This window comes from Ambystoma mexicanum, chromosome 6q (genome assembly GCF_040938575.1).
Source record: "Ambystoma mexicanum isolate Mex_15411 chromosome 6q, UKY_AmexF1_1, whole genome shotgun sequence".
In the NCBI taxonomy this organism is placed as follows: domain Eukaryota; kingdom Metazoa; phylum Chordata; class Amphibia; order Caudata; family Ambystomatidae; genus Ambystoma; species Ambystoma mexicanum.
This window is the reverse complement of record NC_090937.1, coordinates 361,878,444-361,904,827: the sequence shown is the minus strand read 5'-3', so window position 1 is coordinate 361,904,827 and position 26,384 is coordinate 361,878,444.

Here is a 26,384-nt window from a genome sequence, read left to right as displayed (position 1 = left end):
ATCCAGAGTGGAAATAGGTTTTTTACTAAACTTTGTAAGATGACGCAAGTAGCGCGTCATACTAAGGTAAAAAGGGCCTGCGAGCCCCACGATTGTGTGTGTGTCAGGACGGACGCGTACGCTCCTTGACCCATCCCTGCCGTTTTGTCTAATAAACAGCAGAGTCACCTTGCGTGTGTCTCATACTCTATCTCTTTTGGGATATACGGGAGGAGTTGGGGCCTCCCTGCCCGGAGGTCTGCGGACGGCCCGGCCGACCCCGGCAGAATTTCCCCCCGACAAGTTGGAGGCACTGCTGAGATCTGTTTAAGATCTGCTATTTTATTTTTAATTTTTTCCAGGTACTCCCGTTGCGAGGAGGCCCGGCGGCGCGGCCCCCTCTGCCGTTGCCCCCTTCTGAGGACTACAGGACCATCGCGGAACTGCGAGAAGACCGGACAGCGCAATCCGGATATTGGCCTTCGGGAGCCGGTTGAGAAGTATCCCGCCCGCGGTTGGCGAGTGTCCAGACGTGGTCCAGACGAGGGGAGGTGGCGAGCCGCTTGGAGGGGTGCACGCAGTCGAGCGGCCCCGCATCAAGAGAACTTGGTGAGCATGCCACGCACAACAAGCAATGTGAAATTGTGAGGGAGGGGGGAGGAATTAAATACGGGAGGTGGGAGGTGTTGCACAGGTGCGCGGCAAAGGTTTGACAATTTAGCGTTGGCAACTAAATGAATGGTAGCCGAACGAGTGCGAGAGCAGTCGGCTACGTTAAGCGAGAGAGGGGGGCGGAGCACGAAAACATCACGTGCGGCCGCTCGTAGACACTGATTGGCCTAGGTCGCGACTACGTGTAAGGGTGTGTGTGTGTGTGGTTTCCTACGATTTGGCATTTATTGATCAATGAGTAGATGAGGATCCCTATTGTTCGAGCAAGAAACTCGATAGGTAGATGACGTTTCCCTGTAGGCGGTAGCTAGTTAGTTGCCCAATACGGAAGATAATTGGCTGGTTAAGCCCTCCTGTCGAGGGGCGTATCACACGCGAGGAGACGCAGCGTGCGCAGTCCGATTATATTATTGATTACCTTGTTCCAGGAGTGACAGGAAGACAGCTGTGAGGTTAACGGGGGTAGATTGCAAGTGTATTTTGAACTTAAAGAATATATGAAGAACTTACCAGTAGCTCGAAGAGATCGGTGACGTCACCAATAGGGCTTTCATAGGATATCCCGAGCACAAGGCATCTTTCCTTCTGAGAGTGGTGGGGAAGAGAACTGTGGTAAGGGAGTGGGAACAGAGATAAACGGTCATGAATTGATCAAGGAAAGGCGAAATGAGGGACGTGGCTGTGCACGGAGAACGCCGGCCACGGCAAGTGTAGAAGAAGGAGGAGGAGCAAATGAAAATAGGACGACTGTATAAGAACGTCACAAGGGGTACGCAGCCGCAGGGGGCTACGTGCGCCTCGGCCGCAGGGGGCCGTAAGGGTGTCGTGTAAAGGAAGAAAGACAGAAGAAAATATACAAATGTAAATACTATATTTTAATAATTTTCCCTAGCGGACTATCGCAAGTCCCCAAACTTACGGGGCCAGGTAACGATATAAGGCTGTATATTATGCTAGTGAGATAACCGCTACCAAATAGGGGAAGGGTAACAAGTGGAGCGCTACTATGTCACACGGGACAGGATCGGGAGGGTGGGGGAACACCCTCACTACCCCTCTACAACACATATGTACCACACTGTCACCCCATAGGGAGAAACTGATCAAGTATAGCATAGAATGGACACAGGGGACGGACAACAAAATGATAACACCATGGCCGCCTAATGGTAGCTTCGATCCATATGCCCAACATTCACTATTTAACCATTTGCATAATACATACAAAGGGAAGAAGTTGGCAAACCACGTGGAGGTGTTTAACTTATGGAGGATGTTCCAAGGGTCCCGACCAGGACCAAATGGAATGTTCACTGTGGGGGAAATACCGGAAGAAAAAGAGATTAAGGAGGAAGGAGAGGATGGGAAAAAGGGGAGTGAAGACCCAAAGAACACGGGGAACGGACAAGAGGGAGGAGAAAAGAATAATAAATCAAATGAAATAAAAAAGGAACCGAGCAACGATATACCCCTAGCAAAGGTAGTGAAAACAGAGGGAGGGGGGTTGTACCCTTTAAGAGAATTAGGAGAAATAGAAAGAGGACAGTTAAGGGCGGCTGAGGGGTACTCGAACCTGGCATACAGCCCTCCACCATATGTGGCTCATAGGAAGATGCCAGCAGGGGAGGGGAGGACTGGAGAAGAACAAACTGTGGAAATAGGAAATGATGAGTGGGTAGCTGCACAGATATTATTAAAATTACGAGGTTCATTAACAGGAGAAGAGAAGGAGGTAGTAAGGAAAACAGACGAGGATAATAACAGGGAGAGTGGAATGAGAGGGGAAGAGCTGTTACGACAAAAGGAAGAGATTTTGGAGGAACCACTAGCAGAGTTAAGGGATGAGCAGAATGAACTGATCAAACAGCTCGAGAGGGAGGAAAGAGGGAGAGCGAGGGAAAGGAAAGAAGGTAAGAACGAATTGGAAAAAATAAGGGAACGAACTGAGGAGCAAAGGAGAGAAGCTGAAAGGGTAAAAGCAGCAGCAGAAAGGGTATCAAGAGCAGTGCTACGAGAAAAGAAAAGGGAAGAAGAAGAGAAAGAAAGAGAAATGGCAATGTGGAAGAGGAGATTACTATCAGAAACGACTAAGAAATACGAAGAAGGAAGGGTGATAGAGAGAATATTAGAAAGGGAGAGGGTGAGATGGGAAAGGAAGAAAGAGGATGAAAGGATATTGGAAAAGGTGAGTAGTGAAGTAATGGAGGAATTAAAAAGGAAAAGGGAGGAAAATGGTAGGGAGATGGAGGAGAGAAATGAAGGAGAAAGAGAAGATAGGAGAAGGGAGAGTGAAGTATGGGGGGATGTATATAGAGACACAGAAGTAGCAACAAAATCAGCGCAAAGGCGAGCGGTTGGTAAAGGAGAAAAGGGAGAACCGGACCTGATAGACTTAAAAACAGTAACAATCAAGGGGAAAAAGACCGAGTGGGGGGTGCCGTTTATGACTGACTTTTGTAGTGAGGAAGAAGAAGGAGTGGAGAAGGAAGGAAGAAACAGTGAAAGGGAAAGCCTAGATAAACTATACATCACCCGGACCAACACAGACTCACCATGGATCCGTAGGAGAAAGGATGAACTGGAGAGAAGTGAGGAGGAAGAGCAAGGAATAGCGGAAAGACAGACACATAAGGCCGCACCGTCCCCATCACGCCCTCTCCCATCCCACCCTACATGCTCAACCACCTCGCGCTCATTACGTACAATAAAACTTGCGCCCTTCACAGACGAACTGACACCCTATGCATGTCGGCTTAGAGACCTCCCTAGACGCAGGCAGGAAGGACGAATACACACGCCCACATTAAATACAGGAAATGATGGAAGAAGGGGAAAGGATGGAGAAGAAAGAGTCACGAGCAGGGGAAATACGGACGAAATTGACGATGTAGAAGAGAGGGAAGAAGAGGAAGGGTGTGAGGACTCGATTTTATGGAACACAAAGGGTAAAACGAGACATAACTTAATGCCACTTCTGGAGAGGGGAGGGGTTAGACCACAGTACGTCCCTTGGAAGCATACAGACAAAGAAAATATAAAGTGCAGGCTCCCATCATTAAGTGGAGGTGCGGGTAAATGGATATATGAAATGGAAAAACACACCGCAGGACAGAAACTGGCAGTGGGAGATGTAAAGGGCCTTCTAATATCGATATTAGGGGATGCAGCGGATGACATTTGGAAGAGAGCGGGATTCCCTGGGGTAACAATAACAAACACATCGCATGATGGGGCACCATTCGCAAACTGCAGACATGCACTATGGCAGGCACTGAGGGTACAGTACCCAGACACATCAGACATAGGAGCAATTACCTCACGCAAGATGCGTGAGAACGAAGACCCTGTTGATTATATCCAGGAAATCCAAGAGAAGTGGCGCATGGAAACTAGAGAACAATGGGACAAAACACCAGCAATATTTTATCATATACTAGTACAAGGGCTCCCAGAAGGAGTTCAGAAACAACTGAAGAAAGTAGTGGGAATGGAAGCAAAAGCTTGGCCAGAAATACAACTGACTATAGTGCATCATTGCAGGACATGGCAAGGAAAAATGAAACAAAAGGAAGAGGACAGGAAAACGGAAGAGGCTAAACTAGTACAGAAAAAACTTACTAAATACACAATGGAAGGGGCACTAATAACTACGCCTACAACAATGACCCAAAGCCCCACACAAGTAGTGGCCGCACAAGATCCCTCCCAAATACCACCCTCACAGACTATAACACAACAGGTGCCGCCACTCCAACCATACACGACCAACATGGGAGGAGGATACTCAATGCCAGGAGCTGGGTATTATAATTACAACAGGGGAAGAGGAGGAATTATGAGAGGGAGAGGATACGGATATAACACACAACAGCAGGTGGGAGGACTTAGAAATTCCTACCCCACAGGGCAACCAGTATACCAGGACAACACAGGGAGCTTTCCATGGCAGAGTAGGGAACCACCAGTGTGTTGGAGTTGTGGATTAGTAGGGCACATGTCACGCACGTGTAGAGTAAGACCAGGAACACCATCATGGAGTGAACAGGGACAACCAAGGCCCACACAGGAACAGCAGGGCACACAGCAACAGCAGACGTTGCAACAGGGAAATGAACAGCAACAACTAATAACACAACAACAGCCACAGACATATTCACTGCCACAACAACAGGTAGCGATAACACAACAACCCCAAGCACAACAAACACAACTGGGTAGGGTGACGGTCCTGGGACACAACCCTTACACAGGAAATGGTCAATCGTTGTACCCTCAATAGGACAGCCCACAGACGGCCTTGGTGTGTCCCATCCTGTCAGTAACACCTAATAGTGCGGAGGAACCACGCATAGAGGTAACGATAGGTGACAAAAAGTTATCATTCCTTGTTGACACCGGGGCGACCCGGTCTTGCATAAGGGAAGGTAAATTTAAGATGTCAGGCGAAGCCATGAACACCCAAGGATTCTCTGGGGCTAGAGGGTTGGTTCCTTTTACTGATAACATTCCCTTATCTATAGGAGATTATGACATGTCAGTTCCACTTTTATATTATAGCGCCTCACCAGTAAATATACTGGGGAGAGACATAATGAACAGGTTGAATATGACGATCTCCTTTACTGAGGACGGCATAATTTGCTCTACTCCAGGGATTAACATGCTCACAGCACGACAGATTATGCAAGCATACTGCGGACAGACAGCGATTAGGGCGGAGCCAGTAGATGGCGAACTCTTCCAGTACGGGACAGACATGGCATTTGCATGGATGCCAGGGATAGAGGGAAAGATCTGGAGGAGGCCAGCAGCCTATTTGTTCAGACCAGAAACACCAGTCAATGAACCAGAAGGAAAGGTGGTTCCAGTGGACATTGAGAGCATTATAGCAACAGCTGATTACATTGATGTACATGCCCAAGACAGAGAAGGAAGAGCATGGAGGGCAGTGATAGCACTAGCAGAAGGATGTAGACTCACCCAGGTGTCAGATGAGGAGCTGTTCTCATAAGCAAAGGAGGAAGGTGAAATGGTGTTTATGATGAGTGTGGAAATATGGCTAAGAGTGGCGTACAAACAAGTAGCACAGAAAATTGCAATGGCACTTGAGGCACCCACATGCACCCCAGTCCCCTTCTTTAAGGAGGATATGACAAAGGTACCCACATCATTGTGGACTACTAGCCCCTATGACGTGGGGTGCATAAAAAGTATAGGGGGAGTAAGGATAAAATTGAAAAAAGGTGCAATACTCCCCAGAGTGAAACAGTACCCACTATCAAAAGAGGCAGATGAGGGCATATATGAAACCATAACAGCCCTTATAGATAATGGCATATTGGTCCCCTCAGAATCACCATGTAACACGGCTGTATACCCAGTGCGCAAGGCTAGAGGGGGGTCTTGGCGCTTCATACAGGATCTCAGGCCCTTGAACAACATAGTAGAAGCAGAATACCCCATAGCCGCAAACCCGGCCACAATATTGTGTGGCATTCCAGCAGAAGCATCACGATTTACAGTGATCGACCTTAAAAATGCATTCTTCTCAATACCATTGCACCCAGACTCACAAGATCTGACAAGTTTCACTTACAGAAACACAAAATGGAAACACACCAGATTGCCACAAGGGTATTGCGAATCACCCTCAATTTTCAACAGAGTAATACAGATGGATTTGGGTAACATTGAAGTGGAAAGCACAGTGTTGCAGTATGTCGACGACATAATAATTTGCAGTACAAACGAAAGAACATGCGAAGAGGACTCATTAAAGATGCTGACAATATTGGCTGAAAAAGGTTACAAGGTAGATATGGAAAAGTTACAGTACTGTCAAGAACAGGTACTTTACATTGGTCAGCTCATATCCCAACATGGAAGAAAGATTGCACCACAAAGAGCACAGGCCATTTCAAACACACCAGTGCCACAAACAGTGAGGTAACTGCAGCAGTTCCTGGGTCTGTGCAACTACTGTAGAGCATGGGTATTTGATTACAGTTCATACATAGGACCCCTGCTTGAGGCGTTAAAGGAAGCTAATAAAGGGGAGAAAAAGTTGGGGTGGACAATGGAAATGAGAGAGGCTTTTGATGAACTGAAAGATGGGATATCAACTGCTCCGGTACTGGCAACCCCAGACTATGAGCGACAATTCTTTATATTTTCACATTGCGACTCAGCAGTAATGAAAGCAGTGTTAGCTCAAAAAACAAGCATAGGCTTCAAACCAGTAGCATTTTACAGTGGCCACTTAGACCCTGTGATGTTAGGTCATTTCCCTTGCGAACAAGGTCTCGCCGCAGCTGCTTTTGCAGTAGAAAAAGCATCAGCAATAACCATGGGGTGCCCAACTACACTGTTTGTGGAACATGCACTATTTGCGATATTGAATAAACCTAAGTCCACCCTAACCACGCAAAGGGCATCAGGTTATGAGATCATCTTATCCAGAGCTGAACTATCAATTGTTAGATGTAGCACGGTCAACCCTGCAAGGTTCCTAGCAGAAGTAATTGAGGAGGGAGATTATGCCCACGACTGTACGCAAATAACTGAAATGTACTCATGTACTAGAAAGGTTGAAGAAAACGCACTAGAGGGAGGTGAGCTCCTGTTCATTGAAGGGTCATCAACTATCGACCAAAGGGATGGTATAAGGAGGACTGGGGCAGCAGTGGTAAAAATGATGGAGGTACCGGGTGTGTGGCAATGAAATGTGTACAATTACCACAGCATTACTCCGCTCAAGCAGCAGAATTAATTGCACTGATTTTGGCGTTGAAGGAAAGCTTTGACAAACGAGTAACCATATATTCCGACAGCGCATATGTTACGTCCACTGTCCACTCAGGGCTGTCGAAATGGAGAAGAAGAGGGTTTAGGAGAGCTGATGGCACTCCAGTGCAACACGCCCTCCTATTGGCTGAACTAATTGAAGCAATAAAAGACCCCCAAGAATTAGCTTTGGTCAAATGCACCGCACACACCAATGGTGAAGACCACATCTCAAAAGGGAATGCAGCAGCAGACGCACATGCGAAGTATGCTGCATACTTTGGTGAGATATGGAACCCCCCAGAGTCACAGAGAGGGAGGGGAATGGCTAAGGAGATGTTGATAAGAGAAGGGTACACCCATCTCCCAGCCACACAGATTATGGAGCTAGAAGCGGCTGCACCAATGGCCGAAAAAGAAATCTGGGTAAAAAGAGGATGCACAATGTCACCAACCGACGCACTATGGCGCCAGGGTGACACTGGAAAGATTGTAATACCACTGGCACTATTGAACACCGCCCTGAGCCAACTACATCACCCAGCCCACACAGGCAAGGAAGTAATTGCAGCACGAATTAGGGAAGACTGGTTCTGCCCCGAGTTAAATTCTCATGTGTCAAGTTTTATCAGCAGTTGTCTCACATGTCAACAGTTTACGGCCGGTCATACTCTGAAGGTGATAAGAGGTACTATACCCCGGCCAGAGGGACCTTTCCGACATCTCCATATTGACTATGTTGATATGATCAACGTATGTCAAGGAAATAGGTATAAGATTGTAGTAGTATGCCCATTCTCGAGGTGGATTGAAGCAGGGCCCTGTTCACACCCAGATGCATTTAGAGCAGCTAAATTCCTAGTGAGGGAGGTCTTCCCCAGGTGGGGAGTGTGCGAGGTACTGAGGTCAGACAATGGCCCACATTTCGCAAACGAAATGTTCCAGCACATCACATCCTTGCTGAACATCAAGCATAAATTTGCATGCGCATACCACCCACAGGCCAACGGTATATGTGAACGCCTGAATGGCCTATTAAAGGAGGCAATTGCAAAAATACAGCAAACAACAAAGAAGAGTTGGTTGTATTGCCTTCCATTAGTCCTATTTGAGCTAAGGAATAGACCAGGTTCCGACCACCACCTCACCCCTCACGAGGTGGTTACCGGACGTCAAATGCGCCTTCCCCTAACGCCAACATCAAGAGCATTTACTGACCACGAGAGTACTGCAGATGTCCTTGGTGATGAAATGTACCAATATGTGTCTTCTTTGATTACTAGTGTAGCGTTTGTGTCTCAACAGCTCGAGCGCACGCGGGGCGGGTCTAACAGCGAGCAACAAGAAGACGTGGATAAAGAATTGGAAATGGAAAGACTGTGCAAAGTTGCTAAAGGTGACCACGTACTACTTCGCAATTTCAACAGAAAGTGGAACAGTCCACGATTCACTGGCCCCCATCTGGTAGAGGAGGTATCAACGAGAGCAGTAAAACTACAGGACAAACGTGCTTGGAACCACCCACACGACGTAAAGATCTACAAACTCCAGACCCGCCCCAGCGCCACCGACAGGGCCACTGGAAGAACAACAACAGCGTCACCAACGGAGGAAGAGACTTCTACCACAACTAACAGCCTAAGTGTCCCATACCCTGCCACCCCTCAGATTCCCCAGAGACAACTATTAAAAAAGAAAGGGGTGATCCCCATACCGCCCACCCCATGGTTACACGATCAAAGGGTAAAGAGACTTCCGCCAGTTGAGCCCCAAACCCTCTGCCCATTGACCCCCTACCCACTGTAGTAATAACGGAACTGAAGGACATTGTTTTGCACATATACAGATGTAAACACCTGAATGTTCTCTTTCTTTTCTCTCGCACATGCAGGTACAGTGTATTATTGTACTGTTAAGAAAGTAGATAACTAACCAATTCACTGCCCAGGAGTAGATGGTACCCTCAGACGATAATTACCTGGAAGAATTGTCACACCAATTTGTATATGAAGTAAAAAGGCCAACGTACCTGAAAAGAAGGAGGGTACGTGTCTACTACACAGCATTCCTCTTGGCCATAGAACATTCAATGCCCCACCTCCAACCATACTTGCCTGCCCTAAAAGATAGATCGCTTAGATTGGCGTGGGAACAACTCTTCGCCTGGGCACTGAATGACTACTTGATAGGGAGAGCTTAATAACAATAACTAACCTTAATAACGAGCATATTAAGAATTTTCAGGCGGGCAACTGTAACGTCGCAAGAATAAGTTGCCGGACTGCAGCAAGGTAAGATCAAAATGCCGGTGAAATTAGCATTTGTAATAAAATTTATAGGGATTTTAATGATCCCCGGGTTCTTGGCTGCCTCTGTATGGCAGTACAGCTATGCTATCAATATTATTGCTGTACCCAAACCTAATGCACCCCCACCCCCAGCTGCAACAGGTGTTATGTCAGGTGGTACTAGTAAAATCCCACACAAGGAAAATAGAGTTAAACGCAGCACATACACAGATAATAAAGGCATTGACAACTATGTACAAGATTCAGCACACATCTCAAACAACATATGGTATCAACACATGACCCACATAGGTAAGCAGGCAACAGAAGACAGCTGCTACGTTTGCTCATTGATCCCATACGCCATGAGCGCTTCTCGAACATTTGTTGCCACGGAGATAGATGGAAAAATAGCACGATGTATAATATACCTGGCACTGTTCCAGACGAAAGGAAGATTTCAAGGGACAGTGGTGCATCTGGTGTGGAAAACACGAGATACATATCCATATGAAAACAACTTCCTCAAGACTTATTTGAGTTACCACAAAAGCAGTTTACATGCTGAAGGATTCAAATACATAACAAGTGGTCCTGAAAAAGGAGAAACAAAGAAAGTAACACTGCAGTACTTACCATGTGATTGGTACGCCACTGAAGTCCCTGGTAAAAACGGATGTTGGGAAAGACCACTGATGATAATAACAGGGAAGGTGTACATGGACAACAAATGGGACATAGGAGTGGTTGGCAGTAACATGGTAACAAGAGAAAATATTTCAACTATTGATGGACATAACCATAGATGTTGGATGACTTGGATCAAGTACGTACCCATGCTCACGTGGATGGAGAAGGATGAAGACCCAATAACGATACTGCCGCTAACTGCGCCTAAGGTATGCTACCAACATAAAGGAGAGGTGGATGTAGGATACAACACCAACTGTGAAAGCGTGATGGAGTTACCTGAGGGGGGAGCAGGAACAGCAGTAGTAATGGACCATTACTGGGCCTGTGGAGACAAGGCGTACCACACACTGCCCCCTTTGTGGAATGGTGTATGCACTATAGTACACGTTAATGTACCATCACTAGTGGTACCCCAGAAGCATGTGAATATGGCGAATTTCCCCAAGATGGATGAAGGGAACAAAAGGAAGAGGAGATCTGCACAGCCTCGGACCCCTGACAGGAAATTACCTGTGGGGAAGGTCGGAAACAGCACTCACCTCAATTCCGCCGGAACACAGAATATTCAGCAGGGCAGCTATGTTCTTCTCCTCAATAATACATCCTGGACTGCAGGCCTATGCAAACGCGAAATGGCTCCAGATAACTAGGTGGGAACTAATGATGACAATTAACTCTACAGTAAATGGATTCAACGCAATAAAAGAACAATTGCGAGCAGTAAGAATGGTTGCACTACAGAACAGATATGTACTGGACCTCCTCACAGCAATGGAAGGAGGAGTCTGCGCAAAGATAGGACAATCATGCTGCACATTCATTCCTGCTAACGATGCTGACAATGGTACACTCACGGAAGCTGTATCACAATTGGCCCAGATGCACTCAAAAATGATGGATGAAAGTAAAGGTGTGAAAAAGGATGAGAGCTGGTTTTCAATATTATGGTCATGGATGCCATCTTGGCTGTCAGATGGACTGAAGATTATAGTTGGATGTACTATTTTGGCTGGAGCTGCACTGATCATAATAAGATTTTGGAAGGCCCGGAAGGCACGCACCACAGACGAGATGATCGAAATGGTTGGTATACACCTCTTGATGCCAACAGATGACGGCCAACACACAGGCACAATCATAAAAGAGAGAGAGAAGTTGCGCCACCAGATCATCACCAACCACCTGGACCCACCATCTGTGAAGCTCGAAAACCCAAGAAACCCAAGGAGCTACATAGGGAAATGGGTATACTGCACTCCTGGAGGAACCTGTGAATATATGTATTGGTCATTTGAAGACCATGTTAACCACTATGGACATTTGGGAGGAATAACTAAAATATGGAGAGTAAGAGGAGATAAGGAAAAGGATATGTTTGTGGTCGACAAGTCGACCAGAGGGGGGACTGAAGTGGGAGAATGGAAGAACAGGCTCCCGCCCTTCCCCTCTCGCGCTTGGCCTAGAGGATCGCGGCCTAGACACCCGCCACGAGAGGAGTTTGCCTATCTACCAGACGACCAAATACCCTGGTACAGGAACATACGGATGTGCCCATCTACCTGCCCAGCAGCCCGCCCTGTCCATGCCGACACCTGCGGCACGGATCAACTCGACTAAACCTACACGTCGTTAGAGATGCCATGACGACCTAGCCAACGGTCAGCACACCTGTGCAAACATACACACCGGACACTCCCACACCAATCCACACGAAGGATATACTCAGTGCTATGACGTAGGCGACAGACATACTCACGGACGTGCATCTTTATTATTTTCCACATAGGCTCTCAAAATGCAGAAACGCAAGACGCATCATGAACTTATCTAAAAAGGCTTGCTCACGCTTCTTCTAAGAACCATGTACCATAATGAAGAATATAACGGAGACACGATACTGAGGATAGAGCAACATGATACCGTAACCTAAAGCGCTTTGCATCAAACGGTTCCACCTATGCACCAGGCCCAAGTAGGCCGCAAGCAAAAGCTTCCATGAACATTGAATGAGCAAGAACTGGGTTGCTGACCCTGCAGAATGAGCCCGGCGAAAGCACACCGCCAAGGGCACGATGTTGCAATCTCGCACGCTGCAAGCCAACGCCAAGGTCGCACCTGCAAGATAAACCAGGCACACAGTAGGAAAAACAATATTAATTATGTTGAATTTTGCCTCAAACACGGTCCCACCTCACGTGACAAAGCCAAACCTGACAAGATGCCAAGTCCAGGAGGAAGGAGACGCCTGAATCCCACGTTTCAAGACACAGGCAGATACAATGAAAAGACTCATTGGACATCTGCAGCAGTGGGAGTAGTCGACCTCCCAACATATGAATAAATCCTCACATTGTTTACACCTACCCATATTAAAACATTGTTGCAAATGACAGGTGCACCGCGAGCTGGGAACAGCGATAGTCCCAGACTGGGAGGCTCGCGAGCAGACCAATCAGAACATGGGGCTCCTATCACTGACGCCATTAACATTGACCAATCCTCAGAGGTCTTCATGTAACAATTTTCATGTATCAAATTGAAGGGACAGCCCAGGTATACCACCTGACTAACCCTCAACCACTAACACCGTTCTCTATATGTGCGCTATACTAACCCTACCACTCGAGTAACCAATCCAGAGTGGAAATAGGTTTTTTACTAAACTTTGTAAGATGACGCAAGTAGCGCGTCATACTAAGGTAAAAAGGGCCTGCGAGCCCCGCGATTGTGTGTGTGTCAGGACGGATGCGTACGCTCCTTGACCCATCCCTGCCATTTTGTCTAATAAACAGCAGAGTCACCTTGCTTCTTGCGTGTGTCTCATACTCTATCTCTTTTGGGATATACGGGAGGAGTTGGGGCCTCCCTGCCCGAAGGTCTGCGGACGGCCCGGCCGACCCCGGCAGAATTTCCCCCCAACACCGCCACATTATGAGTTTGCTCACGGGTGGCGGTATGCACGTCTGGTCTGGCCAGACAAGCATATCAGCACCCGCGAGAAGACCAGGATGCTAACAACAGACCCATCATTAACAGGTCCGTTGTTAGCATCCTCCCCATTCTCATTGAGCCCTATGGTGGCTCAATGGGAATGGGGACGTACCGGGTCCGGGTCCCGAAAATTGGAATGGCCTGGTAATTCCCTTTTTTCAGTACCCAAACCCGACACGAGTTTGGAGGTAGCCATGCCGGTAATGACGGCATGGCTACCTCCAAACTCATAATGAGGTCCATTCTAACCCTTTTACCACGTCATTTGTTCCATCTAAAACAGTTTTTGTCTGTGGAAAATTAAGTGTATATGCTGCCGTTCTGTACAGTTCTGCACAGGAGAAAACCTAAAAAATCTTTGGGGTTGCTTTTTAATTTGTACGCCCACTTCTTCAGTTGTGGTAAAAATTGTTGCGATATTTACTGTTGGTGGTATTCCCCAGGGAGAAGGGGGTCAGTAAAAATGAACTGCAATAAAACAAATCCTAAAACAAGCCCTTCTTCGCTAGGACAATTAGGGCTCATTATAAGTCCCTGGTATCCCACCAGTTTTTCTTGTGGGATACCGGGAAACTACCATACTGTCTCTGTCACCTAATTTCCTGGTATTACTGGTATATTATGGGTGGCGGAGACACCAGTAAATCGGAATTTCCATGGAGTCCGATAGGATTCCATGGGATGGGGAATGCCACACTCACAGGCACCATAAATACTGGTGCTGGTGATTGCAGTAATTGTCTGCCGGTAGGGGCCTGAACTACCGGCAGGTCAGGCCTGTAGATAGATCACAGTCCTTACCGGCAGACTGGGAGTTTGCTGGTCCGGAAAGGTGCCAGTACAGGTTGGCACCGGCACTTTATTTCTCGAACAGCAAACTCATAATGAACCTGAATCTGTTGTTCCACGAGACAGACTTGCTTGTGAGCATAGATATGCAGGGACGGGAGGCTGGGAAACCAGGCACAGGGTGGTGGCAAATGAGAGAGCAAATGAAATGTGCATCTCATTTAACTTTTAACTCCCTTTTTTTTTTTTTAACTTTGTTTATTTTAAATCAAGGCAGGATGGCAAATATACAAATCATGACATATCACAAGCAATGCTTATTCAGATTCTTCAATCCCCAGTCCTCATTTCCCCCATCAGGTTTCCTCCCTCCCACCTCCCTTCGGCCTCTCCCACCCTCAGGTTTGGAGGCGGAATTTTCCCTTCTGGGTTGTCCAGTTTGCCCCTTAGCGTCTATGTGTCTTCTCCAGGGTCCTCTTGGTGTTTCAAGATCCATCGGGCCCTGATCGGTTTGTAGGTCTGGGTGGGGAAGCGCTGGTCGTGTTCCAGCACCGGGCTCCAAACATTCTGAAAGCGGTGGAGCGTTCCCGCCTGTGCTGCTGTGACCTTCTCCGCGATCAGGATGTCCCAGAGTTTAGACCACCATTGGGCTATGTGAGGTCCTTCTGGGGATTTCCAGGCCCTGGCCAACACCGTTTTCCCCGCCAGAAGGCAGTGTGTCAATAGTTTAGACTTGGTCCCGGAGCGCTGGTAGATCGTGGGGATCGGGGCTCCCAGCAAGACTGGTTCAGGTTCCAGAGGAATCGTCGTTCCCGTAATTTGTGCGATGGTCTCTAGGCATGTCCTCCAGAACTGTCGTATCTTTGGGCAGGCCCACCACATATGGAAGAAAGAGCCTGGGTGACCACATCCTCTCCAGCAGGCATGATCCACCTGTGGGTTCATGTGGTGAAGTCGAAGGGGCGGGTAATACCACCGGAGGAGCACCTTGTACGCACATTCCCTATTAGTAACGCAGGTGGAGGAGGTATGTGTTCTGGTCCAGATGTCCACCCAGGTTTGGTCCTCGACCGGATGGCCCAGGTCCGCCTCCCATTGAGCCATGCAGCGGGTCTTTGTGGACAGGAAGTCCCTTAAGAAGCGCCTATATAGGGTGGATACCCTGCCCCGGGTTGGAAGTTCCCCCAGTGTCAGCTCCAGGGCGGTGGGCGGGCGAGTTGCTGCCTGCAGAGTCTGGGGGTGCGAGCACCAGTGGCGTAGCTGGATATAGGTGAATCTGTCCCTTTCCTGGAGTTGGAACTTCTCCTTGCATTGGGCGAAGGTGAGGGGTGTCCCTCCCATGTATAGCTGATCTATGGTCTCCAGCCTTCCCTTTATCCAGTTCCGGAAATTGCGGGGGTCTGCTCCGGGTGAGAAGGATGGGTTATGGATTACCGTGGAGCGTGGGCTCAGTCCTCTGGGCACTCCCTTCTGCTTTAGAGCCCAGTCCCAGGAGCTAAGGGTGTGTTTAGTTGATAGGAGGAGGTCTCCCCAGTGTGTTCTAAGGGGGGGCGGAATGTGTGGCAGAAATCGCAAGGGTAAAGGTGTTTGTGATTGTTCCAGCTCTACCCACCTGGGGCGGTTTGTTATGGTTTGCCATGCCTGAAACTGTGCTAGTTGTGCTGCCACACTATAGGCCCTCAAGTCTGGGACCCCCAGACCTCCTAGCTTGGAGCCCCCCAGCATCGTTTTGAGAGGGAATCTCGCTCTCTTACCTTTCCAGAGGAATTTCAGGATTTTCCTTTGGATGTCCTTGAGGGTTGGTGTGGGGATCGCTACTGGGTGGGAGGCGCAGGCGTATAGGAACTTCGGCAGTAGGTTCATCTTGCATGCTGTGATGCGCCCCAGAAGTGAGATCTCTTGGGTCTCCCATCGTTTCAAGTCGCCTTCCAGTTCTTTCAGTAGCCGGGGGAAGTTGGCTTTGTACGTGTCTCTTGGGTTAGCCGGGATGTGGACCCCTAGGTAGGGGATGGCCTTCTTCACCCATGTCATCGGGCACATCGTCGTCAGTGGCTCCCGTTCTGCTGGGGTGAGCCCGATGCCCATGGCCGAGGATTTGTCAAAGTTTATAGTGAAGCCTGAGACCTCACCATAGGTGGTAAGTTCTCGTATTGCCTGTTTCAATGATGATTGGGCTTCTGAGATCGTGAATAGGACGTCGTCCGCGTATAGGGCGATTTTATGTTGGTTGGGGCCGTCCTGCAGCCCTTTAATTTGATCATTTCCCCTAATCCTTTGGGCCAAAGGCTCCATGGTGAGAGCGAAGAGTAAGGGCGATAGCGGGCATCCCTGCCGGGTTCCGCATGATAGGGGGATCGGAGCTGAGCTGTGTCCATTAATTCTTAGACTCGTACTTGGGCTCTTATAATTGGCCAGCACCATTGTCTGAAAAGTTGACCCGAAGCCGAAGGCCTCTAGGGTAAGTTTCATAAAGGGCCAATCTACTTGATCAAATGCCTTGGCTGCGTCCAGAGCCACTAAGACCAGTTTTTGGGAGTTCCGGGAGGCGAGGTCCACCAGGTTTAGGGTTCTCCGTATGTTGTCTCCCGCTGATCGATGGAGGATGAAGCCTGCTTGGTCGGGATGAATGATTTATTTTATTTTATTTATTTTTTATTTTTTACATTTGTATAGCGCGCAGGCAGCCCAGGGGCATTTTGGCGCTGTTACTTGTAGAAAGCTTAGTTACATTATGCATAGGTTACATCATTTGGCATTGACATTTAGGTGTAACAGATATTATGCATGGAGGCGTACAAAGGTCAGGTATACATGTGGCGTGTGTAGGTGATAAACGGTAGGGAATCAAGCAAACAGGGTGGTTTTCAAGGTTTTGCGGAAGGTGGTCAGGGAAGGTTCAGCTCGCAGGGCAGTGGGGAGGGCATTCCAGTGTAGAGCCGGGAGAACGCGATTCAGGCGGTTTGCCAGGATCTTTGAATATATATTTGCATCAATATTTAAGATTGCTATCGGTCTGTAGGAGGCTAGACTCCTTGGGTCCTTTCCTGGTTTGGGCAGGAGTATGGTGGTTGATTCCTGCATCGATGGGGTGACCGCGCCTGTGTCTCTGAAGGAGTTGAACAGGGTCACCAGATGAGGGGTCAGTTGTGGCCTGAATAGTTTATAGAATCTGGTCGAAAAGCCGTCCAGGCCTGGGGCTTGTGTTTTAAGCGACTTGATGGCCTCCTCGACTTCCTCCCCCGTGATGGGATCCTCCAATTCGTCTCTCGTTGTGTTGGCGAGACGGGGAACCGCTGCCCTCTGTAGGTATTCCACCTGTTGCGGTCGGTTCCGAGGGGTTGCTTTCATGATTTGGGTCAGGTAGTCTGTCGCGAGCTGTTGTTTTTCGGGCTCCGAGTATCGGGTGACACCCTCAGGATCACGCAGGCCTGCAATCGTGTTGACGCGTCTCTGTTTGGCTAGTTTGGCCACCAGGAACCTGTTCGCCTTGTTGCCCTTTGCGTAATATGATTGTTTGGCTTTTGCCATCATGAGGGCAGTTTGTTCCGCGTAGTGGGCTTCAAGCTTTTTCCTCGCTGTTCGCATGATCCGTTGCGTTTTAGGGGACCAGCCTTTTTCTTTGTGGATTGCCTCAGCCTCTCTTAGCTCGTCCTCTAAAGCTATTCGGATCTGGCGTCTGTTCCGGTGGTAGGCCGCTCCCTGAGCGATGAGGGAGCCCCTGATTACTGCCTTCATGGCATCCCAGTTATTTGCCAGTGAGGTGTCCGAGGCCGGGTTTTCGTCAAAGAAGTTTTTAATTCCTGTCGCGATCTTGTCTCTCGTAGCCATGTCATTGAGAATCGGGTCATATAGGGACCATTTGCGTGGGTTATTGAGATTGGGGTCCTGAACCCGAAGTTCCAGGAACACTGGAGCATGGTCGGACATGGCTCTCGTGCCGATGGAGACCACTTTGACTGAGGGGAAGGTGTGCGGGGAGATCAGGAATAAGTCGATCCTTGAGAAAGTGCGGTGTACGAACGAGTAGAAGGAGTAGTCTCTTTCGTTGGGGTGAAACACCCGCCACGAGTCTATTATCTCCAGAGACCTGAACAGCCGGAGGAGGCTGAGAGCTTGGGCGAATTCGCTTGGAGTCGTGGGGTGTGACCGGTCTTTAGTGGGGTCGGGAACCCCATTGAAGTCCCCTCCGACAATTGTTTGGCCCTCCACAAAACTAGCGAGAGTCGTGCCCAAGGAGTCGTAGAAGAGTGATTGTCCCGTGTTAGGGGCATACACCGAGATGAGGGTGTATAGGTCTCCCAACAGGAGGCATTTGACTGCTGTGTATCGGCCTTCCGGGCATGTTTTTGTTTCCAGGATTTGCGGGTTCAAGTCTTTTCTAAAGAGAATCGCCGTGCCCCCCTTTTTGCTTGGGCCAGAGGCAAAAAATTGAAGCGGGAATGATCGAGAACGAAGCCGGGTCACGTCCGCCGGCAGCAAGTGGGTCTCTTGGAGCATAGCTATCGCAGCGTTTTCGTCCTGGAGCTTTAATAAAATTGCCTTTCGTTTGTTAGGGAAGTTCAGTCCGTTAACATTTAGGGAGAGGATTCGCAGAACCTGGTGTTCCAGAGGTGTCCCATTCTCTATCTCTTGAGTTGGGGGGGGAGTTTGGGTCGATGGTTCAGCTGCCATGTTTGTCATGAGATCTTGTAGTACCATCCTGCACTTGAGGTTTTAACGCGGGACCCCGACGGGGGGCCGCAACTTTAACTGGTGGGTAGACCGACATTGTACGTACGGGCATACCCTTGGCCAACGGGGCCGGTTGTCCTATCGTGTATCAAGTACTGTGGGTTTCCAAGGAACGAAAGTTGGAAAGTGTCCTTGGAGTGGGTATGAACCGTGGGTATGGTCCGCCGTCTCCGCCCTCGAGGCTCGTCAGACTAGGCGTTATGTGGCGGATCCGAATTCAGGCCGGGTCAGAGACGACCAGGGCGAGAAGCAGTTGGTGCCTGGAGGTGCGGGGGGCGCCATTATTCATTTCTTTTTGTTGATCCGCTGGGCTGATGACCATGGCGTACGTTTGGGTTTCGGGGAGGAAAGCGGCCCGGAGTCCTCAGCTCCCTCCGGGGTTGGTGTGGAGAGTTCCTGGGGCGGAGTTGGATGCATGATCCTCTCCGCATCCTCCAAGTGACTGATCCGACGTAGGGTGCCTTTATATGTGAATTGTAGAGCCGCTGGAAACAGCCATCTGTAGCGGACTTGCTGCTCCTGAAGGAACAGTGCCAGGGGTCGGAGAGCTCTTCTTTTCTGGAGGGTGAGTGGTGAGAGGTCCTGATATATTTGGAGTGGCGTGCTCTGAAATGTAATTTCCTCCCCTTGGCGGCTGATCGCCGAAATCGCTTCCTTGGTTGTAAAGAAGTGGACCCTCGTAATGACATCTGGGGGGGGGGGTTAGAGACTGCCCCACGACGCGGGCGAAGTCTGTAGGTGCATTCTAGCAAGAGCTGAGATTTATCCAGGTCTGGGAGGAGGGCCTCAAAGAAGCGTCCCACGTAGTCCGCTAGCTTGTTGTCGGGGACGGAGGTTGGGACCCCCCGAATGCGGAGATTATTGCGGCACGCCCTATTTTCAAGGTCCTCATGTTTAAACTCCAGGATCTCACATTTCTGATGCAAAGAGTCAATGGCTCTTCGCATTTCCCCTAGAGTGGTGGCGTGGTCCCGCGAGTGGTCTTCGATTTCTCCGAACCTCTGTTCGGCCTCCGTAACCCTTTGGTCTGTCTGTTCGATTTTGGTGGTAGTTCTGATAGGCATGAGTGGAACTCTGACTTGATGTCCGCCATGAAGGCTATTAGGTCCCCTTTGGTAGCGAGGGCTCCCACGTCCTCTTGTTGTTTCTGTGAAGTGAGTTTGGGAGGCTCTTGCTTCTTGCTTTTATCTAGCATAGTGAGCATGGTGGAGATATCTGCGCCCTTGCCAACCTTCGTTTGCCTAGACATGATGATCGTGTTTGGCGGTCTTGGCTGGAAGAGTTGCGGCGGGGCCAAAGCTGTGCGCCAGCCGCCTAGGAGAGTTCAAGCATGGGAGTGCGAGTGAGACGTTGGGGTAGCTGTGATTCCGCAGTAGACTGGGTCGCTAGCTGGATGGGTGGGCCGGGGCGCCCCAGGAGGCACTGAGTGGTGCGTGAAGGGAGGGCCCGCGAGGTCGAGCTTCTCTGGGTGGCTCTCGGGGTTTGTCTCGTGGCCTCCGTGTTTCCCCTGTCGACCTGGCCTAGTGCAGCCCCCGATGAAGTTCTCACATGTTCTCCGGGCAACCCCGGCACGATCTGGCTGTATCCGTGTTGGCGGGTCCGTCTGCTACTCCTCTTCGGTCCCCCTGAAGCCCGTCACCATCAGGTTTGCAGTATGTTGTTGAGTTCCGGCGCGGCCGCCATCTTGGTTTCTTCGAATGGCGACGGGGGAGCAGTTCAGTCGCTAAGTTCTAGGAGAACGCTCCAGCGTTCGGAGGTTATCGTAAGCCAGGTTGTGTCTCATCGGTTCCGATCGCCGTAGATGGCATTGGCGACTTGGATACTCGGTCAGAACCGCTTGAATTTGGCGGCGGCGGCGGACATCCCACGGGCGGCCTCAAGGGAGCGACCACATCGATGGCGCTCCAAGCCACCTTTTAACTCCCTTTTAAAAACACTAAATGCCAAGCTCTAAACTGTAATATATACTAAATCACACTTCTGCATACTACACAATACTACACTATATTATACTATAATGTTTCCTTTTTCTGGTGTGGAAATGTATAGTTCCCGTGGTAATTTTTTTCCCCCCTTTGTATATATATTTCGTACGGTAATGTATTTGTGACTTGGTACGTGTTTTTTCTTTTGCTTTCATCTTTGTGTTGCTGTGCGACAACAGCTTTTGCCTTTTTTCTTTGCAATACCCATGTGTTCGCACCCGCTTGAGACATTTGGCATGCTATGCTATGCTATGTTGTTCAGCACACAGGATCCACTAGAGCAGTGTTATCCGTACCAGGTGGGCGGGTGTCAGGATGTATGGATGACCTAGGGCCTAAATCATGAGGGCTGTAGTAGTGGTGTATGATGGTAAATTCTTCTATAGCTCTTAAAGAGAGTTACCTTTTACATTTCCACACATTGGGCCTCATTATAAGTTCTCTGGTCCGGTAGTAACGGCGCCGGTAAGCTACCAGCGCCGTTACTACTGGACCGGCAAACTACGAATTCTGCTCGTGGGTGACTTTTCGCCCACCAGGTCTGACCTGATGGGCGTACCGGCACCCGCGAGCAGAACATGTTGGTTGCAGAGCATGTCGGATGCACCAGCACCATTCACTAATGGTGTTGGTGCATCCGGCTTCCCCATTCCCATTGAGCCCTATTGGGCTCAATGGGAATGGGAAAGAATATTTTCTGGTGCCCGCAAATGGGCAATTAACAGGTCCGGCAAGGCGGTAATGACCCGGTAATTGGCCATTTGTGGGCACTGGAAAAAAAATTATACCGGCGCAGCCGTGCCGGTTTTACCGGCACGGCTACCGCCAGTATCATAATGAGGCCCATTGTCACTGAATACAATAAGCAAAACGGAATACAAAAAAACTTTTTTTTACCCAGCATCTTTGGGACTAAAATGAAAATGGATAAGCAAATACGCTGGATAACCAAATGTCATGGTGCATGTGGCAGAAAGCTGCTTTAACAGAATACAATGGCCAGAAACAAAGCTTTGTAGACGTTTTGCTCTGTTTAAAGGTATTTTACCATTGACACATTCATTTATCTAACATGGAATCTTTGTAATCAAGCATTTTTTTAACTAGAACATTTCTCTTATCAACGATACGAGATATCGGGTAATAGAAAGTGCAGGCTCTTCAAGTGCAGGATAGCAAAGCTGTTTCTATACTTAGAATCAATGAAAAGTGCAGTGTACATGCAGAAGATAAATAATAACAACATATTTAGGCAAACATGTAGGGCTATTCCACGGAGGATACATGAGAGTCCTGAAAAGAGTCCTGGAAAAGGTAGGCATACATTCAACCTCAGGTAGTTGGTCTCATTTTGTTATTGTTATGCGATGTGAGAAGTCATTCTGAGGGTAGAGGTCTTTCCATCAATGAATGAACCAACCATTTCTTGAACAGTCAATGTGCTGTGTGTATTTATCATTTTTGGCAACGGAATTATCAACTTTCACATCTTTGAGTACTGGTGTCCAAAAGTCCTACTGTTTTTGCCATACTGTGTACTCGTGAGTGCAGGGTGTTGCAGCAGACCCAAGCATCACTAGTTGGATATGGTGCCATCCTCTGTACCATTGTCATCTGAGTGAGCATTGAAGAGAACATGCTAAAGGTTTTCTAGATGCACTAGTTGCAAACCTTGTGATCTGAAACAGAATATGTGTAGGATACGAGGTGTAGGTTGATCCTCAGCATGGTTAGGATGCCAACATTTTTGACTGACAGACTTGTCCTTCTACCTGCAATGATTCCCAAACGTGCACTAAAACACATTCGGAGTTGACATTGGCAAAGGGACCATATGGATATTTAATTGCCAGCATGATTAGTGTTGGCTGTTGCACCTTTTTGCTGTGCCATTTAACCAAAGGCTTGTCGTTTATTGTCAGCTGCACATGATGTCCTAGATGAGCATTTCCCCTGCTGTCCATCTTGATATGGACATTTGTTCTGTTTGTCTGGATCTAAAATTTGGCAAAATCTTTCCAAATAGGGTTCTGTGGTCTTAACTTCCATTGTGAGGCTCCCGTAGAACAAGACAGACTTGATTGTGTGTTGAGGTGCTCCAAGGGGACATTCGAGTGGCCAGTAAATGCCACTGTCCCAGGGTTATAGTGGCAGTACCACTGGAACTGTTCTGTGATGAAGTGGAAGAAGATCGCATTTCTCCAGGCATTTTCTTGGGAGGCTCCATGTTACACCTCTTCCTTTCATGTGTCGCAATTTGTTCCAGGATCCAAATCTTGTATTTCTCCTCATCACCCTCTGAAAGAGGCAAAAAAGCAGACCCTCAAGATCGCATGAACTCCTCTAAGCAAACTTTAACTGTGTTGATCCTGGCATTTGTTTTTAAGTGCAAGTGTTTTTTTGTTTCTGAGTGATGGTGTAAGCCATTGGCCAGACCCATGGTTGAAAAATGCTCTTCTTGCCTAATTTCCAGACATATAGCCATGATATTTCCTTTGAGTACATGTAACAGGCGGATTGCATCACTGATGCTATGCTGCCAACTTGTGTAGCATATAGAAATGTTGCTGGAAGGTGGATAAGCCATTTCATGAGGCCTGATTGCATAAAAGTAAAATACATGGATGACCATGCTTCTCATTTATGTCATATCAAATACTCATTGATACTTTTGTGCTGTATACAGAGGTGTTGAACCATATATTGGGTCAAATACAGTCAGATGGACACCCCCTTTATGAGGACGAGCAGGAGAAGGACAGACTCCCAATCGTCACAGCGTTTTCTGTACTTTTACAGAATAGCTGAAATGTTATGTTTGCTATTTCTGTCCTTTTCAGGAAGTCCTCTACCATGAGGTTCAAGCAGTGCACAAAACAGGGCGCATGGTAGCAATTGTCATCTTCCATTGCACACAGCATTTTTCTTTCATTGACACAGACAACAAAACCAATAACTAAAGCTTTTGGTCTCAATTCAATAAGGCATACCACTGATTCAGGTGAATGTGAGCTGTGGGTGTATTGAGCCCTCTCGAACCTGCTTTGTACCAGATCTTTAGCCCACTGACTTCCAACTCGATTCCCTGAACTGTGGAAGTGACTAGGCACCCTCCTGTTCTTTGCATAGCCACTGAGAAGCTCGGTGGTGCACTGGTTGACTGCTACTGAAGCACTGTACAGTCTGAGTGCATCATACGATGGCGGCTGTGGACACTAGACTAGGGGCCTTTATTTTATTTTTATTTTTATTCCCGGCTGAGAGGCCTTGTGAGTCTTTCTGAAATTCAATTTCATTCCTCCTTCTCTGACCGGAGTATGACGTCTTCTTCATTGACGCGTTTAAAAATGTTGTCCAAGAAAGTAACCAGGGCGATTTCAAGTGTCAACCTTTCCCCCTGCATACAGACCTTCCACCAGTCATTGCTGTCTCGTGTTTTCAATTCTTCAAAGAACTCTCCCAAAGACACCGTTCTCGGCATGGTTAGCACCTTCCACTATAATACCAGATGTTTTAAGGTTTCATTTTCGTTTTTAATTCTGCATAGTTGGCAATCCTTGTTTATTGGGCCATCCATTCTGGGTTTCGCTCAGACTTCCAAAGTAGGATATAAGTTCAGTCGAAGTCTCATAAATTTGGATCTGATCAGAGGGCTTGGCCATTTTGACAGGTAGTTTAGGGCCTATCGATGATGTTTTCTTGGTGGCATAATTTCAACCTGCTCGCTTTTTCTTGATTCTGAATCCAGTCCTGTCTCCAAAGTTTGATCTTTATTGAATTAGGATTTGATTGCAGCTGGTCATAGGTCGTATCCAGGATACTTAGTACCTTGTTACATTCTGTTCTCCAGTCTTGTAGATCTTTGTCCCGTCCGCTTGTCATTCCCTCCTTTAATGCTCCAAAGCCTGGTACTGGGTTGTCCTGGATGCATTTGCAGAGGAAGTTCAGCTTCTTCCAGGTAACTTGCGCAAGCAGATAATTGAGGCCTAGTTCTTCCCTTTTTACTAATCCTGGCATACAATTTTGGATTTTCAATAGCTTTTTCCAGTATAGGCCTTCTAGTGTGTCCCAAGTTTTCTCAGGGATTTCGTTAAACACCTAGGACCCAAAAGTCACTATCGGGGCCACCTTCATTTTGTAGAAAGTCAGAATTGGGGTAACAGAAAATGTACCTTACTTCCTCTCGATCAGTCTGCCTTGATTGGCCAGAGTCAGCATTTTGGATCTCAGCATGTTTACTTGATTAACTTCTCTTAAAGAGGTACTTATGCAGCTCCCTAAGTACAGGAATGAGGACACTTCAGGTAGCCCAACATTCTCAATATGCCATGTTTCTTTGCCCTGCTTCCTTCCCCTTGCCGGTTGAAGTATCAAAATCCTTGATTTACTTACATTGACTTTCAAGCCATTTGCTTGAGTATATTCTTTCAGGGCTTTTAGTTGTCGCTGTAGGCCCACTGGAGTTTGGTCTATTAGGACCAGGTCACCTGCGTACATCAAATGATTGATGATGGTTCCAGTGATGTTTGGGGAGAAGCATTTAATTTCTTTTAGTGCCTCTGTAAGATCTGACAGGAAGAGGTTTAACCAAGATCGGGCCAGGGGGCTACCCTGTTTTAGGCCTCTAGTTGTTAAAAATGAGCGAGACAGGGTGCACTACAGCTCCATCTTTATCTGTCATTCTGTATCCGAGTAAAGTTCCTTAATTGCTTCGAGAACATCCCATGGGCAGCCCAATTTGGCCAACTAGATCCAGAGCAAGTTTCTGTTGATAGAATCGAATGCCTGGGATAGGTCAATGAAGGCCAGATACGTTTTCTTTTTACACAAAATGGATCGTTTTTTCAATAGAGTAAGCAAGAATACATTCAGCGATGTATTCATACCTCTTACGAAACCAGACTGCCACTTGTCCAATTGCTTGAGTTTAGGGTCCAAGCTTCCAAGGCCTCCAATATCAGCTTTTCAAATATCTTCTCCATAACATCCAATAAGGCGATAGGGCGGTAGTTGCTGGGATTTGTCCGATCGCCCTTCTTGAATATGGGAACGACTACAGATCCTTTCCAGGAAGATGGTACTTGCTTCAGAGTCTTTATCCGTTCAAATAGGATCTCAATGAATTTTGACCATTGTTCCAGTTCTTCTTTAAGAATGTCATTTGTTAGGCCATCCGGCCCTGGAGCTCTCGAGCTGCTGTTTTCTTTTTATTAGAGTATAAATATCATCAGCCTTATTTCTGAAGGTCCACTTGCCTTCGCCACTAGAGATCTTTACAGGCGGTTGGTCTTCTTGCTCGTTGAACACCTTCTAAAAGTTATGTTATGTTATGTTATTTTGCACTTATATAGCGCCTTATATAGCATTGGTATGGTCTGAAGGCGCTGGTAGGTTGAACGCCCTTGGGAACCGAAGTTCAGATCAGTAGAGAGAGTAGAGAGAGTCAAAGGTGCATGTGAGCACCGGGTATGTG